Genomic DNA, 18,959 nt, shown 5'->3' on the forward strand with positions numbered 1-18,959 from the left:
AGTTGGAATCTTGCTCCCCTCTCCCTGCGGGCGCCACGGCCCCCTCTGCATGCCCTTGCAGTTGTGTAGGAGCATCCCTCGCAGACTGATGCGACGCAGAGGTGGGGAACTCTGTGAAGTTTTTTTTTAATCATTTTTTTTTTCCTTAAATGCCTTTTCACTCTGCATTCTAGATGAGTCTGATTTTTGAGCCTCCGCATGGTCTCTGGGAGAAGCGGAATTCGTCATTTCACCGACTTGATTGAATGTATATTTCTGCTAAGACTCTTTTAATGCATTGCAGCAAACCAGCTTGGTAGAGGTTTTTCTGTCAACACAGTTGCGCTCTGAGGTTTGAAAGCAGAAATGTTGGACTACATTTGCCCCAGTCTGTGATACAAACGGCTAATACGCTACATACACACAATCACCTATTTGAGATATGTTTGCACAATCCTATGATAAAGAGATTCCAAAGTTGATTTGTCCCAGTTGAAAAGGCTCCATAATTTCCTTGGAAAACTTTGTTTTGTTTCTGTCCCAAGCTTGATTCTGCGTTTCAGGTTGTTGTTGTTATTAAATTCCTCCTCTAGGGGGTTTAGATTATTTTTAGTTTATCCCTCAAATTTCTCGTGCATACAGTGATAAAAGTGTATAGTCATATCAAGAATTATTACAAGATATCCTCACTTTTCGGTCCTTTTTATTTTGTTTAAAGATCTTTTGTTATAGGTTGCGTATTTTTAGGTATATTCCTGATTTGCTGGAGATGGTACTAAAACATTTATTAAGCAACATAATAGTTGTTTTATTGAATTAATATTGTAATTATGCCATAGTTGATCATATAATACCTAAAATTTAAATTCTGGAAGGTAAATTTGCTCATGCAAAATAAATATCTACCTAAATTTTCCTACTTTTTCTTTTAGATGTTACCCATATTTATTTTGTCAACAGTTGTTTCCATATAGATATTTGACTTTTCTTTTTCAAAAGTAAAAACTGAATGGACACACCATGGATAATTTAAGAGGGATTATGCATTAGGTAGAATATTGGGCTGAGTTTCCAATTCCATAATTCTATGCTGTTTAAAGTCCAGGTTCTTTAGGCTCTTTATAAAATGTGTGAAATTGGCAGTGGCATTAGAGAGACTGCGGGAATAGACAAAAATTTCAGCTACTATGCAATTTCATCTCAAATGTAAATGTCGTAAAGAAAATGAAATTTCTTCAAGGAGTTTTTCTTTCTTTAAATCATTACTTTAAATGATACAAACGTTCATAATAGGGAAAAAACGTAGTGGAATGTTGCTTCAGCCTCGTACAACTAATATCCTCTTGTGATGCATGCCTGAATGTGATTCATTTTGGGGGCCTGAACTCTTTACATGACCCCACAAAAATTTGTTATGTATTTTAAGTGATGTGTGTTTTAAGAAGTATAGAACTGCCAACTTTAGAACCGACAGATACTGCTCAAAATGAGTGATAAACAATTATGCAAACCCTGGCACTTCATACTGTTTCCATGATGATGTATTATAAGCATTTACTTTCAAGTCTTCCTTTATTTTTTGGCACAAGAGACAACTTTAGCAAAAGGATAAATATGAAGAGGAAGAGAGTTAGGAAGGAAGCATCATTTGCTTTTAGCTAAGAGGTTCTGGATATTGCTTCACAGCTCTGTACTGGTTTTGAAAAAAAAAAAAAAAAAAGACCAAATTGAGGATTAGCTGTTTTAAATTTTTTTAACAGGAGGAAGTAAAATAATACACTAGATGTTTTTTGACCCAGGAGGCATGAGTCAGAAAACTTATAGGAGTGCTGTGAACCATAATATTTACCTGGATGCTGTGCATTTAAGTAGAAAAAAAAATCTGGACTAGAAGTTGAGAGTCCTAAATTTTAGGCTTGCCTTTGTTATTAATCGAGAAACCTAAGCCAAAGTGTTCAACTTCTTTGAACTTTGCTTTATATATAATATGAATGGATTGAATTCTTGACCCCTGCAACAAAAATTTTCTCTCTCCCTCTGTTCTTTGGGAGTGGCAATTGGCAATGTGAAAACATAGATAATTTCTTCCTGAGCCAGATACAGAGGAGAGCTGGGCTTTTAGTTCACTTTTAGGAAATAATATGTCTGAATAATCCCAGTTTCAATTTATGAAATTTATTTTTGTTTTAATCAAGTGAGATCAATGTCTTTTGGGATTTTATTTCAGAGTTATAATACATGTTTAGCCTGATATGTCTGGAAAATACTATGATTATAAGACAAATACTTTCCACCCTCTCTTGAAAAACAGACACATTCCCTATATTTAAGCTCTAACAAAGTCACATACAATTTCCTGTATATATGAGCCCTATGGAATAATCAGTCCCTGATCAAATTCCCTCGCAGGTATTACTCAGTCTTTTACAATAAATCAGTACAGACTCCTGAAGTTATCTGTAAAATGAGATTCTATATGTAAAACCAAATTTCTCCATTTATTTAATACATAAACTTAGTTTTCAGCCGTGTGTCTAATCCCACATCTCCAGTTTACGAATTATGTTGCTTAATATCTCTAAGCCTCATTTACCATTTCTGTGAAATGAAGAACATGGTATCTCCCTTGCAGAGATGTAATGCACTTAGCAGTTAGCCTGACACCATATTTGGGGTTCAAAACAATTTACATTCATATGTCTTTTGCTGACTGTTTAGGAATAAATAGAAACTGTCAGCTTTTTTTCTAAAAAATTGTTCCTTTTCTTTTTTCCTTTTGCCTCCTAGTTTTTTTACTTTGAGGATCATGCTAAAGGACACAGTGGCCTACTGTAGCTTATCTAAGGATGATTCTTTATAATGGTCTAGGGTTAGAATCACAGACTCTACCCAGTTCAAATATCCATACTCAGGAAAACTTCCAAAAGACTTCCCAGAGAGTACATTTAGATAGCTGGCTCATTTCATGATTTTAAAGTTCCATTGCAGGAAATGGTATTTAGTCACTCTCCAGTCAAATCGTATTTGCCAAGCTCCTGCTGTGTGCCAGGCACTGTACTTAGCATTTTCATTCCTGAACTTATTACTGCAAAACTCTCCTTCTGCAGAGAGCTCGATGCCTAGGAAGTCTGAGAGGTTTTTGAATTGTGGGGATCCCTGTATTTTTCTAGAAAGATGTTGACATCTTGTTTCTTGGCAATGCCAGTTGTGTTTTCTGAGAAAGACATCCACTTATATTTTTGACATTTTATCCCACTTTACTTAAAATCCAGGTTGTCTTAAGAAACTTAAAAATTAGGTAGTAAGAAGTGAGAATCTTGGGCGGGCTGCAGTGGCTCAGCAGGCAGAGTTCTCGAGACCCAGGTTTGATTCCTGGTGCCTACCCAAGCAAAAAAAAAAAAAAAAGGAAGTGAATCTTAAAAAAAAACAAAAGGTGTTTTGCTTAGTTCTGAGGTCCTGAGGATAAATTGGAGTGCTTTATAGTTACAGAGGATGGGGAGTATGTGTGCATGCCTTTGCCATAGTACATCTTGGAGAACACATCAGCTGGCAAATCAACCACGACTGCTGGTGAAATTCCAACTGTGCTTCCTAGCCTAGCTTGCTTAGCTTGCCTTGATTTAGGATGGGTTCACATGTCATCAAAGAGTGGACGAGAAAAGGACAGTGATAGTTCTGGCTTCTAGTGTGGCTGTTATTTACTAATACAGCTAACAAGACTTTCACAGAAACCATGGGTCACATCAAACACAGCTTGTCCCAAAAGGTTTGGTCTTAATGGGATTACCTCAAGCTGTTAAGTGATTCATCATTATCCTGAAGGATATTTGGTTAAACGTGAAAAGAGTGTTTTTAATAAGTCCACAGAATCAAACATTTCCTACTTAAATAAGTGGTTTATAACAATAATCTTTTATACTTGTCTGGGGCCTTGGCGGCTGTAAAGCACTTTCATTCCTGTTTTCTCAGTATAAATTATTCACCACTACATCCCACCAGGAAAGCCTCTTAGCAACCATTCTGCTTTGTGCTCATTTCTGAACTTCACCTGACACAGAAGGGGCGACCCTGGGGAAAATAACTAGTTTCAGAAATCCTCATGTCTGCTGTTTAAGCCTCCTTTTTCCCCTCACTGATATCTTAAGGATCCAGAGCCTTCCTAGACCTTCACCAGAAAAATATCTAAAGCCATCTATACGAAGACAGAAAAGCATTCGCATGTGTATTAACTCCCCTTAGTCCTTTCACAGTCGTTTCCTTTTATTTATTATTGCAGAACAGAAGGCAATGTCTGTTGTTCAAATAATTCCAGGCTATATAGGAAAAAGTTGGGAGTGATGTTTTAGGGTCAGCTATTATACTTATCTTAGACTGAATCTCAACCTGGATCCAATGAAAGAATTGAGCATCTAATTTAATTTCGAGTCTCCCAGGTTTTTTTCTCTATCCTTAACTTTTCTTTCTTTTCTTCCATGGAAGATCCCAGATACTTAGAACTCTAGTTCTCCCATGATAATCTCCCAGTAAGGAAGAGCTAAAGTAGAAAAAGCTTATAAAGATATTTTGATCCAAAAAGAACACACATACCATCTGGTACCATTTCTTCAATAATCCCACTTATACCTCACATAGCTCAGAAGTATCACTGTGTTAATAAAAAGTGAGACCATTAGTGTTTTAAATGGTGACTTTGAATCAGCAAGAACAATATATATTATATGGTTAATACATATTCTTTATGTAGGAATACTAAGAAATAATACAGCTTAGGAGAAATTCTATCCAAATTAATTGTAATTTAGCATGTGAATATTTAAAACTATCCAGAAATTAATTTCTCTAATGCATCATATTCTTTGAGGATTCTAGAGAGCTTAAATTTTTATTTGAACTGACTACACTGGATTTCACATTATGCTCTAGACATGGATGTTACTGAAAAAAAATATTCTGGGTTGATAATTATATATAGAAATCAACTTATCAAAAGAAACCCAAACCATTAAAACATTACAGAAAAACTCAACTTTCTTCTGTTTAGTTTTGTAATATTTTATAAGTGTGCAAATGTTTATAAAATATTGGTATATAAATTGTGGATTAAATGAAAAGAGCTCTGTTTCGAAGGTCCCTGTGATTATATCCTGTCACTACCTGTAACCTTAGGAATTTACCTTTTCTAAGTCATAGGTCCCTTATCCAAAAGTTGGGGACAATGATCCCTACTCAGGATTTTGGTGAATGATAATAATAATAATAACAAAAACAGCACCATCAGTAACAGCTAATATTGTATGGGCATTATTACCCTCTGTCCCAAATTCTTAAATGTACTGCCCTATTTTCTGCTCATTAAAACTAGTCGTTTGATATAGTCTTGTTACTATATCCCAAGTGAGTGAATTGATGTTGATATAAGTTATATGTATTGCCCATTTAATTCATGCAATTAGTGGTAGAGCTGCAGTTTGAACACGGCCTCCCTACCTCCAAAGACCACATTTCTGACCACTGTACATTCCTTGAGCCTCCTTCTCGCAGGTTCTTTGGAGGACAAAAAGCCTAAGCAGCTGGAAGGCATCTCATTCCCATCTGATTTTTATCGCAGCTGTCTAAAGCTTGCTGTCTTTCTCTACTTCTCCCAAAACATAGTATCATAATTTAAGGCAGAATTCTATTATTTTCATGCTTGATTAAGGATAGTTCACTACCCTTTGAATGGTCTCAATCACCTTGTATGGAAAATGGAAAATGTAGACAGAATTCTATCGATGTTCCCTCCTGACTCCATAGTTCATCGGAAGTTCAGAAGTGGGATATTATGTTATAAATCTAGCATAGCATTAACAGAATCATCCAGCTGTCCATTCAGTAGTGGCCTTTTCCTGCTAAATTTCACTAAAGGGCACATTTGCTTTAAAATTCTCTCATTTCAGTCCAACAGACATGTAGTATACCTGCATCAGCTGTGGGCACATGTTCTCCAAAACTTCAGTCTTCCCCTGTTCACTTCCTCAATATCACTGAGGCACAGGTGGCTAGTTGGACAGAGTTTCCGGGAGGGAGAAATTGATTGGATGTGAAATTAATTTACAGGATGGTATTAGTTGTGGTACAATTCACGTCATTCTAGGAAGCTACCAAGATGCCCCAAACGCATCTCCTGAAAATTTGTTTTTATGTTTGGCTTTGGAGTACTATTAACAATCATTGGAAATTCTGTTTTAAACACATGCACCATCATTCCCTGGAATCCTGAACAAATTAGTCTACCTTAGCTTAGTTTCCTCATCTATAAGATTTAGGGTTTCCCAAATTTGCAAGATCTAAGGAATCACCTGTTGTTCTTATTAAAATGCAAATTCTTTGTCCCTCCAGATAAATAAATCTCCAGGGGAGGAGACTAGGAATCTGTATATTTTTCTTCTTCTTTTTTTTCATTAGAGAAGTTGTAGGTTTGCAGAAAAATCATGCAGAAATTGAATTCCTATACGTATACCCTCCCTCACACATACGGTGTTCTTATTAAAACTTTGTATTAGTGTGATACCTTTGTTATAAATGATGAAACATTTTTATTATCCTTTTAACTATAGTTCATAGTTGACATTAGGATTCACTCTTTGGGTTGTACAGTCTTATGGTTTTTAAAAATCTTAATTCAAGTTAAATATACAACCTAAAATGCTCCAATTCTAACCACTTAAATAAATTCATTGTTGTTTACTTTCGCAAGGTTATGCTGTCATTACCGCCATCCACTAACAAAACTTATTTTGACAAATGACCACCCTAAGTGATTCTTATAATTGAGCCCATTTGAGAACCAATTTGATAAATAATAATACAGCTATGTAGGCATTTAATGAGATAATGAATTTAAATTCCTGGGCTAGAGTAAGTTGTCAATAAATATTATTGTGTCTATTGTTTTAATCCTATACAAATTAGCTTCTAGATAGACTTAGCTATGTACATACATTTAGTAGTACGAAAATATAACTTTAGTGTACTATTCATAGTCATTAAAATCCCCTATTCTTCATCTTTAAGGTTTTGATGAGGTTCGTAAATGAGAGGAATTTCTGTATTGTCCCATTTACTCTACTTCTGCTTTCTAGCTCATTCACGTGAGATTGCATGTCAACATATGAATTGTTAGACTTGTCAAGAAGATTTTTCAGACTTTGTCTTCACCTGTTCCATCATAACCCTATTAAATGCCCTAAATGCCATCAATTCTATGTCTTTGCTCTGGGTATTTCATTTCCTATTTCAACTAGGCACTTCTTGCAAAAGGGTGGGGTTTTGTTGAATACCTTCTTAGAATGAAATACTGCAGAGTAGCTTTTTTTTGGGGGGGGTAAAAGGTGGTGTAAAGGTTTATAGTGCTCTTTGATTTAGGTATGGGGAAAATGTATGCTGGGTTTCTGTTTCCTTGTAGCTCACAGTCATAATTTAAAGTCATTTTCAGAAAGGCAATATATGAAATAAAAAGCGGCGATATGGAGTTACATAGACTTTTGTTTGAATCTTAAACCTGCCATATAGAGAGTGATTATGGGTAAATTAACAAATTTCACTGAGTTTCAATTTCTTTATTTATGAAACCAGAATACTACTTCTGCTACTACTTCTACTACCACTGCTGCTACTACTATTACTTCTACTAGCTATTATTTATCAAATGCTTACCGTTTGTCAGATCCTGTTTAAACAGTTTTGTGTATAGCAATACTTTTAACCTTTGTAAAGATGGAACTTTTAAATTAATGTCTTCTCATATATGAGGGAACTGAGGGACTGAAAAGTTAAGCAGTTATTCAAAGTCACACAACTAGGCAGGTAGAAATTCACGAGGATTAGCAGTTCTCTATGGATAGCATTTTTTACAGGGATTGCTATATATTGGGCTTACTGGTCGATAGCTCTTGTTTTTATAAAACCCCACTGGCTCCCTGTCCCCACCGCAAATCAAGGAGATTTGTGATTGTCCACTTACGCAGCACAAGAGTTTTCTGTTTGCCTGTGTAGTCTCTCCTAACTGCTTGGTTGCATCAACATCTTCAAATTCATCTTCTAAATATTTCCCCCAAAGACTAGCTAATTGTGAAGATCCAACTTCTTTTCTCCATCTAAGCCAAGTGAGTCCAGTTTTATAACATTCAGTCAATTTAGAACTATTCCAAAGAGATAGAGCATATTTTACCCGTCGATCTAATAGACACAGTAGTGCTCTTGAAACCATCACGTCTACTTTCCACAGATTATCTTAAGTACAGACTGAATGTATGACGAGAAGAAGTGAACCAAACTTATGATGAGTTAGGTAAATGCTTAAGAGCTCGAGGGTAGGTATCAAGCAACTTGGATTCAAATCTTGCTTCTGTATGTTCAGCTATATATGAGCTGTATGATCTTGGCCTTAATTTTTGTGTCTCTAAGTTTTACTTTTTCTTTTATATAAATTAGGGCTAGTTGGATTGCTGTCCATATTCCTTGTTACAGTGTATATAAGCAATAGACATCTGCTGCTCCTCTTTCTTTTGTGTTTTTTTTCTTTCTGATCTTGAGAAGTTCTAAGACATTACAGTATGATTTATCTTTGCAGATATAAAGATTCCTACAGAGAGAAGAGTCAAACTTGAAATGGTTTCCTTGCAGTTTAGAATTTGGGCTGATTTCCTTCCTGTCATTGTATATCTGTGCATCTCAACATGATTAGAACGTAAATTTAGGAGAATAAAGAACTCGAAAGAATCCACATATATTGTTAATCTCTGAATTGCATTTATTTCCTAATATGATATATTTCTAATTTCTGATTATGTGTGGCCTATTATTATGTTTATAAAGAAATGATATTCATGGAATGAAATTGTGGGAAATGGCAACTAAGAAAACTTTTATTCAGTTGGGGTTCAAACAGCATTTTTCCTTCATATTTTATGCATGTTATGTGGAACAAAAAGATTATTTGAGATGTTAATTATGAAATGTAGGCAAAAAAAATTGGAGTTTAAATGATAAGTTCAAAAGTCCTTTATTGAGTAAACTCCTTCCTTTCAAAACAGTGTCTTTAGGATAATGGCTTCTTTGGGGCACTGATATTTTTAATGATGTGTCTTTATTGTTCACACATTGCTCCAGGATAAGTGAGTTGGTGGTAAGCACCACACTGAACAGCTTGCAGTTAGTCATAACTCTTACCAGATGTGAACTCACCCACTCAGAGGCGCTCATGCCCATTTAGACAAAATTACTCTAGAATTTAAATCATGACTATCAGTTATTTTAGTATGTACAGTCCATATAAATTCATGTTTGCAAAAATTATTTTATATTCTTCAGTAGAACAGTATATAATGGTGTAACTGAACCATGAATGTATAAACAAGGTTATTTTTCCGAAATATGATGTTTAAGAGATAATCCTTATAATTTTTCTAATGTACTCTAGGATGTGCGTGGGCATGGGGTACCAAATTATCTTTAAGGATGACATTATTTGATATCGAAAGAAAAAGGGGGAGTGGGGATTTTGAACCTTTCTCTGATAAAAACATAGTCTAGAAAAAAAATCCCTCCATAGCCTACTGGAAAATATGACAATTAAGACTTGCTTTGAAGTTATTGATTTCCCTTCCTCCCACCAAGATAAAAATCCTTGATGTGAATTATACACAGTAGTTATGAGGTTTATTTTATTTCTATTAGGAATAAGTCTAATATTTGGGGGCAAATGAAAAGATGTTACATGGTTTTTGTTTTGTTTTGTTTTGCTTTTTATATAGGCAGGCACTGGGTATCGAGCCCAGGTCTCCGGCATGGTAGACGAGAAATCTGCCACTGAGTCACCGTCACACCACCTGTTACCTGATCTTTGAACACTTAAAAATATCTGTCCTAAAGCCATAGAGGGTTTATAGTTTAATTTAATGTGGGCCACTCATCGCTGTGTGCTTTACTTGCATTAACTCATTTAATTATCTTGAAAACCCATCTAAATATGTACTATTAGTTCCATTTTACAGATAAAGAAACTGAGGCACAGAATGGCAAATAGTTTATGTAGTAACATGCACATGTATAGCAGAGCAGGAACTTGAACCAGCAACCTGGTTGTATAAACTGTTTTCTTAAGCAATATAAAAGTTTTACCGTAGTAGGTGAAAGGAACTAATATTAATTGAGGGCCTCCTGTCTGCTTATCAATGTGCAGGCTATTTATACATGTTATGTCACATGATTCTCATATTTACGCTTCAAGGTGAATATCACCTATTTTACAGCAAAGGAAACAGACTCTGTGACGTTAAGTAACTTGCACATGGCCATAAAACTAATATGTGGCAAACCTGGCATCAAATACTATGGACTTCCTGGTACACCATAAAATAGATTATGTTTAGGAAGCATGGCCCATTTCTGCCATGGGTCACCCTGAAGAAATGGATTAAGCTGAAAAAATGAAATTGATTAGGAAAATAGTTTATTGATGAATAAGTACGGTGATCTTTATTGGACAAAAAGATTTAAGATATGATCTTTGTGGATCATGCACAGTGGAGAGATTATGGGCTGATAGTGAAGTTTAGTAATTTGCAGGGTGCATTAGGAGCACTGGCAAAGAATCTTTGAGTATTTCTGTTACATCCTGTTTCTCACTTTTTATAGGATTTCACAATCTGTGAGGACTTTTCTTACCATTTCTGAAAAGTTACCCTCTAACCTCCTTCTAATCTACCCAAGGCTGCCTAATCTCCTTGACTTACATATCCTCCAACCTTACCCTTTCGAATCTGGACTTTATGTTTACTGTGCTGTTTCCCCTGGCTATGCATGTTGACTGAAAGATATATGTACTAGGATAGGAAATTACAAGGGATTGGGATCATAAAGTGTGGCTTACTCTAAATCTCATGCTTCGTGTTTCCCCAAATAGTTATTGAATGTTTGCAGATGCTATGCTAAATCTGGGAACAACATTTAACAAAAAGTTGATATCTGTTGGGGCAGCTCTGCCAAAATTTCTGCTCCTTTCCATGGATCTCACTGTGCTTAGACTTATCTCTCCATCAGTCATTTTGCCGAGGAAATAACTGGCTGTCATTTTTTGGACACTATCTTTAGTTATAAAAGTGCTCTCATTGGTCAAGGAACCACTTAGAAATTTGAAAGCAAGCAAGACCTGCTTTATGAACAGCTGTAGTCAGCCTTGTCCTTAGAGTAAACTCCTGGGAGCTGATTCAAGATTGAAATCCAAAATGTACTGCCTATATTAATGTTTTGTTAGTATTTTTAATGAAATTTCACAGCATCTACTTCTTGTGAAAGGTAGTATAAGATGATAGTTACATACAGAGACTTCCAGTCCTTCCTAGGTCTGTGATTTGTGACAAGTACACAAATTATTTAAAACTTGTTTCACGGAGCTCTGAGGGAAGAGAAATGACAGGATAAGTTGAGGCCCTTGGAAGTTTGGTGGTGGCCCATGCTACATGATCTGCTGCACTATTGCCTCTGAATTCTGGGGTATCAGCTTTTTGGTGACCAGTATCAATGGACAACTTCATTCATGCTCATGGAATTAATTGTCAATTCCATCCACTTTTGGAGAAAATAGAAGCTGAATATCTTGACTTAAACAACACACAGAAGTTCAATGACATGGTTGTGATGGTATTCCACTGGAAGGATCAAATGGGACTCATTCAATAACTTATGCATTGAGGCCCTTTTAAAGATGGACGGTATGGCTCATTCATCATTCATCATTCATTTGCAATTCTAAAAAGAATATCTAGTTCAATGGGAGAAAACACATATCATCAAATCAAGAAAGTGAAATATGAAGAAATTGATGATAAAGATAAAGAGAAAGGCGTGATGAAGGCAGGGAAATTGAATTTTGGCTGCTAAATATCATTGGAACTTAAAGGTATGAATATGTAGGAAAAAGAATTCCAGGATTACGGATTTCTACACAATGGTACAGATACACATTTGTTAAATGGTGAAAGTCATGCTTGCTGTATAATATAGAAGGGTGAATATTTAGAAATCAATCATTAAGACATACTGTGGCCAGTTCAGGAAGGTCCCTCTTGGAGCAGGAGAAATCCACCTTGTATTGGGCAGATAGGGGCGCCAAGTAAGAGTATGACCATGATTGTGTGTTTTTTTTTTTTTTTCAAAATTCAAAGTTCTAAGGGAAGAACGCCAATTAAATGATAAGCATTTAATGCCATGCTCTACTATGACAACTTGTGGCATTAGCTTACTGGTATAAACCAAGGATGAGATCCTTTCAGAGCTCCTGAAAAATTAGGGCACACGTTCATTGAAAAAGAAAAATAAAACATAAAATGGCAGAAAAACATTATATTCAGAGTAGACAAGCCTGACCTCACAAAAGGCCCAAGTATCTGCTAATGAAATTATAGGGATTCTTAATTTTCTTTTCCTTAGAACATGTCTGTTTTAAAAAAGAAGTGCCTGGTAGATCTGTTTAATTGAAGTCAAGATACAAAACTGTGCCATGGTCATTGTCCTGTCAGAAATCCTGTAAGATATTGTCCATGTGTTCCCAGCCCTTTATTTAAATGATGCTGTGATTTTCATGTTGGAAGGTTATACTCAAATCCATCCAATCTCTGTTTGAATTCTTGCATCCTTAGAAAACCACAATCACTGAAACAGAACCGGTTATTTAGGTCTTACAGGGTATTGCTATCATTGTAAAGGTAGTAAGGAATGAAAGAAGGAATAAATGTTAAGTTTGTTATATTTCAAGATTCACTGAAAAGCTAATCTTCAGGAATTCAGAAGGGTTAACCATAAATATGTGATAAAAAGAAATTAAGCCAAAAGTTTTGTTTAAAATATGTTATTCCCATTATTGTAAGGACAAGTATGGTTTGTCCATCTTTGTAATACTTAGGCTTAACTCAGCTTCCAGATTCTAAAATTTAAAATCTACAATATGGTAAGGTGCATCAGTAATTTTGAAAATCAATCAATTATAGATTCCTAAACTAGACTTCCAAAGGGGTAGCATTAAAATTGTTTTCATAGATTCTCCAAGGACATTTCACACATCTCGCAGTTTTAGACGTTAGTCTATCTGACCCTAACTAACTTAAAACACACCTGAGGAAAGTAACTTCATTATTTCATTATGGGGAACATGAAAACGTGATGCTGCATCCTGTGGAGCCCTAGGAAATGTTATGTATCATTCCAACAACCCTGCAAATTGAAAGGAACTAATGTGAGAGGACATGCTTTGCTCATTATAATGGACATTTACCAGTAATGCCCTGACACTTAAATTTACAGTGTTTGTTTTCATGTACTGTGTCATTTAATACTGAGCATATATTTTACAACAGACAAGAGATTTTCGTGACTCTCCTATTTAGAGAAGGAAGAAAGGACTTGAATTCTTATTGTTTTCAGGGAGAAACACAGTAATATAATTAGAACACCCAAACTTCTCCTCACTTTGACCCATTGAATGTTTAAGAGTGTGTTATTTAATTTTCACATATTTGTTGATTTTCCAGTTCTCTTGTCTTTTAATGATTTCCTGCTTCATGTCATTGTGGTAAGGGAAGATGGTTTTGTATAATTGCATTTTTGCAAATTTATTGTGGTTTGTTTTGTGACACACCCTGTGGCCTATCCTGAAGACATTCCGTGTGCACTTAAGAAGAATGTATATTCTACTGTTTTGGTGTGCAATGTTCTATATATGTATGGTAGTTTTAGTTCATTTATCAAATTATTTGATTTCTTTGTTTCTTCTTTGATCTTATGTCTAGATAACCTAAATATTGATAAAAGTGTTGTGTTGAACTCTCCAAAAAATAACTCTCCATATAATTTGCTGTTTTTTTTTAGGGAGAGTTATTTTTTGTAAATTCCACCAGTTTTCAAGATATAAAGCCAACAGTACCTGGATTTTCAAATACAAATCAAAGCAAAACCTGTGGAATTACCTACTAATCCCTTAAGGATAAGGGGGATTTTCCTACTGTTTATTAGTATTTGTGAGAGGAAGGCTAAAGATAAAAGAGGAATCAAAACAGAAATGTTTGGAATTTCATATTAAGGATATAATTATGAAAATAGCACAGGTTTTGCTTTGATTTGTATTTGAAAATCCAGGTACTGTTGGCTTTATATCTTGAAAACTGGTGGAATTTACAACCCTTGCTTATCACTTCTCTGTGTTCTACAGAGAAGAAAGAAAGGAGTCCAGGGCCAAAGGCCCTGGTTAGGATCAGTCAGTGGTCCTCTTTGGCCCCACTCCTTGCCCACTGTTTGCCAAGCTGAAGAGAAAATGTACAAGCACTCTACCCTGCTTAATAAAATCTGCCTCAAATATCACTAATTTCGTCTTCAATCTCTTGTCTTCTTTCTTCTTTTTTTTAACTTGACTTGTTGTTTTTCAATAATAATCTTTTCTTTTTTTCTTTCATCCTCTCATTCCATTCCTGAAACAAATGTAAATCCAAAATCAACACCATGTAAACTTACCTTAACTACTTTATGAAATAAGATATGGCATAAATAATAATTAAGAATGGCTACTAATAAGCATAATACTACTGATTTTTTTGAGGGAGAAAAAGAAAGTTACTTTCCTCGGGTGTGTTTTAAGTTAGTTAGGGTCAGATAGACTAACGTCTAAAACTGCGAGATGTGTGAAATGTCCTTGGAGAATCTATGAAAACAATTTTAATGCTACCCCTTTGGAAATCTAGTTTAGGAATCTATAATTGATTGATTTTCAAAATTACTGATGCACCTTACCATATTGTAGATTTTAAATTTTAGAATCTGGAAGCTGAGTTAAGCCTAAGTATTACAAAGATGGACAAACCATACTTGTCCTTACAATAATGGGAATAACATATTTTAAACAAAACTTTTGGCTTAATTTCTTTTTATCACATATTTATGGTTAACCCCTCTGAATTCCTGAAGATTAGCTTTTCAGTGAATCTTGAAATATAACAAACTTAACATTTATTCCTTCTTTCATTTATTTACACGTTCACATTTATCATTTATTCCTTCTCTCATTTATTTACATATTGAAATTATTTACTCCTTTTTTCTTTCTTTTTTTTTTCTTTTTTTGCATGGACAGACACTGGTAATCAAACCCGGGTCTTCGACGTGGTAGGCGAGAACTCTACCACTGAGCCACCGTGGCCCATCCCTCACTCATTTAATTTTATTGAGTGTTTATTGTAACCTGCACATTGCACAAGGTACAAGGAATGTGAAGGAAAATCTGAAGGGACCGTTGCTCTTCAAGGTCTGACGTTTCTATGGGAGATGTGGGCAGACAATGGCAACAGTAGAGTGTTAGAGGGTGTTGAGAAGATTGTGTCTCAGGTGACATGATGATATGGAGGCAGAAACCCCAACCCAAGATGAAGAGATGGTTTCTCAGAAGTTTATTGTTGCCCTTATGAAATTCTTGAGTTTTAGTCTGACTTCATTTTTAAATTCATTACCTACAAGGACTAATAATAAGTGCAGAGATTGATGAAACACCTTAAGAGGTCATTGGCGTCTTAATACAATGGTGAATTCCTGTGTTGATGAAAATAATGTTTAGTTGATTGAATTAGACACACTATCAATTGCTCCCAACTCAGGTAAGGTAATTTATTTTGATTCATACGAGGCACCTTAAACCTTAATTTGCATGTCATCTTAGTACCACATTTACAAAATTACCTTAAAATACCTGAGTTTAGATCTTTAAAGCTAGACTTTAAGATTAAAACAAAATATAAGATTCAAGTTTATATATTCTTTCTGTTACCTAAGTATTGCAATTTTAATGGTAATGTGTAGTTGTTATACTGTCTTACACTTGTATAGCTGTTTGCAGAGTTCAACCTTATCTCAATGATAAAAGAATCTTAAAATACCTAGCTCTGGAACACCTCATATATACTATATTAGTGTCTTTTTAACTAGCATTTCCCAGTTTGCCCTAGTAAATGCCATTATTTGCCAGGTACTGCTGCTCACTGCTAAAATTATTTGAAAAAAATGAGAATTTTTTAAAGAAGCTAATGAGTCAGCGGGGAGTCTTCCTCAGTGCTAGGAAAAGCCTTGATAGCCCTGATAGCTGCACAAGAAGATAGCTAAGCCCAATGAGCTGTCTTAGGGGAGTGGAGAAATCCCTCTGGCAATGTCCATTTCCTCTTAGAATTTCATTAATACGAGGGAGGAGACGGTATGTGGAAGGGAGGAAAAGAAGGAGGGAGGAATGAAGGCAGGAAACAAGAAAGTAAGAAAGATAGACAAACATACCTCTGTGGAGAAACCTGCAAAAGCGAACCAAAATTTGGAAGCCAGCCCAACAATTGATACCAGAACCCAATTTAAAAGGCCATGACCTTTTTCCCTTGGGAGGCAGGAGTGAGACTAGTGGACAAGGGTTAACCACTTCACATCAGACTGATGTGGCTTCTGCAAAGAGTAGACCTGTACCCAAACTTTGGTCTGAGACCTGTTACCAAAGCCAGCTACTTACTAAGTTCAGCACCAACTGCTCATCGGGTCCAAATTAGGGTGCCTAGCGAGAACCTGCTCCTTATGTTTGCACATGACCTTCATTTAAAAAAGAAATGTTTACTTTTGCTTTCTAATTTCAGAAATACATGATCATTGTAGAAAATTTGGAAAGTAAAAAAATGTAAAATCACTGATTTCTAATCTCATTAGAACTCCTGTTAACACAGTATTCACTTCTAATTTTCATTCTGTACTCTAGGGAATATATATATATAGTGTTTTTGTTTTTTTCCCCACAAAATTGAGATTAATAAAAAAATAAATATAAAATCAAACGTAAATGTAATCTTATATATTTTGGTCTTTAACTTTTTTCCCCCATAATATTTGTAAACATTTACCTAGCTTGGTTTTGCTTGCTTATTATGTTTCTGGTGTTCATTGAAGTACATTTTTGAAAAGCAATTTCAAAAGTAAATCTATCAATCATTTCTTTATTACTTTTAAAATCAGTTTCAAACATAAGAGTCCGCTCCCTTTTTTGTGACCCATTAAATATCTTCTGAGATTATATAAAGAGTAAGGGTACATGAATATCACTGAATTTTGCTTGTACTTTTTGCATTTTTACACATAACATTCTGTTTTAATATATAGTGCTTCGATTTTTGTCTTAATGTTATAATTGCAGCACCTTCTTTGGGTTGATTAGCATTTGATAAGCCATGTTTTATTTTTTCATATACTTTTTCTGATTTAATTTGGCTCTGTGTGTGTGTGTGTGTGTGTGTGTGTGTGTGTGTGTGTGTGTACAAATTAAATAATTTGTATTTAACCAAATTACCACATTGTGCAACCTTTGTGTTTTAATAGGGGACTTGAACGCGTTCACATTTATTGTCATTGCTAATTTGATTGACCTGTTATCATTGTGTTTTTTCTTTACAGTTTTGCATGAGTTTGAGTGTATGTGGCCATAGGAGTTATTGCTTCTTTCTTTCTTTGCATTTTTTTAAATCAGATTTTTTTTTCTCCTTGGTATTTAACAGGAATGATTTGACACGCATGGTTTGACAGGAATATTCATTTTTTGTTTTTCCATTAGTGGCTAACTTTATGTTAAAAAAATAAACGTATTTAAATGAATTTCCTGAAAAATTATCATTAAAGAATTTCTAAAATCATCTCTTTTTTTACCCCCTTTCTGTCCTAGAAGAAATTAGGAAAATTTCCTTCCCACTCCACTCCCAGATCATGTTTCTTGTTAATATTATCTTAGAATTTTGGTCAAGACATTATTTTAAATTATTACCCTTTAAAACTCTGCTGGTTAAAATGTTCAACGATTTTTATAACATTTAGATTTTGATTTTAATCGAGTTTAGCATTGTTTAGGCTTTATGTGTAGATGTATCAATGTTTAATCTTTTAAAATAATTTCTCATTTTATAGTTATACATATTTTGATTAATCTTTAAGTTGGAAAGTGAAAATGCATGACATATTTTTAGAAAATATAGAAATGTACCGAATACATTTCCTTGTTAATGTTCACATGTGAATGAAATTTTTGAGTGTAGAATACTTAAGTCATAAATATTTTATCCTAAAAAGTGTTATTACTCCATAATTTTCTAGATTTTGATACTGTGGAGAGAAATCTAAATTTAAGCTTACATTTCTTTAAGCTGCTCTTTTCTACAAGTCTTGTATATTTTTTCATTATCAGTGAAATACAAATATCTAATAATAGTTGTGTCTGAGTATTGGTTCACCTTCTTTTTTTTTTTTTTTTTTTTTTGCCTGATATATGGGTAGTCCTTTTGAGCTTCCCAGAGCACCTTTTTTCTGCTTAGAAAATTTATTCTATTAGTGCTTTAATTATTGTTTGTGATCGCTTCATGCTCGTCTGTTTTCAACCATCACAAATGTACAAACCCAGGGGTATATATACTTTCAACTCGGTGATTTCCATCTCCCCTCTCATTATTTTCATTCTTTTTCCCCTCCATTCTGGTAGTGCTGCTTAAGATGTTCTTCTGTATCAATGATTCCATTTTTCTATGGGTAGTTTCTGTTTTTTATGTCTTCAGAAACATTTTAAATGACTACCAGCAAATTATCAGTACCCCTAAATCACTTCTTTAACATACATAGCTCTCTTTTCATTTTGCTATGTTGTGACAGCTTTTTTTGAGACTACTATTTTTATTTAGGAGGAAATTGCAGGGCTGCCTATATTTTCATGTTTATTGTTTTATGTCATGTTCAAATTTTACTCATCCTCAACCTTCTCCTAATGAAATTTCCTTTTGGCTTGGCTTCTACTTTCGGAGCATTGTATATTTCTATTCCATTCCTGCTTCTATATCCCACTTTATCAGGTAAATCCAGTAGGATTAATGAACAACTCTCCTTCCAACTGTTTTGCT

General features: G+C 34.7%; 1 protein-coding gene across 3 annotated transcripts in view; it reads left to right on the top strand.

Moving 5' to 3' along the window:
- Positions 1-18,959, top strand: part of ANO3 (anoctamin 3) — a 436,850-nt gene that overhangs the window by 177,742 nt on the left and 240,149 nt on the right. The gene's annotated exons all lie outside the window — the stretch shown is intronic.

This window comes from Tamandua tetradactyla, chromosome 8, assembly GCF_023851605.1.
Source record: "Tamandua tetradactyla isolate mTamTet1 chromosome 8, mTamTet1.pri, whole genome shotgun sequence".
NCBI lineage: Eukaryota > Metazoa > Chordata > Mammalia > Pilosa > Myrmecophagidae > Tamandua > Tamandua tetradactyla.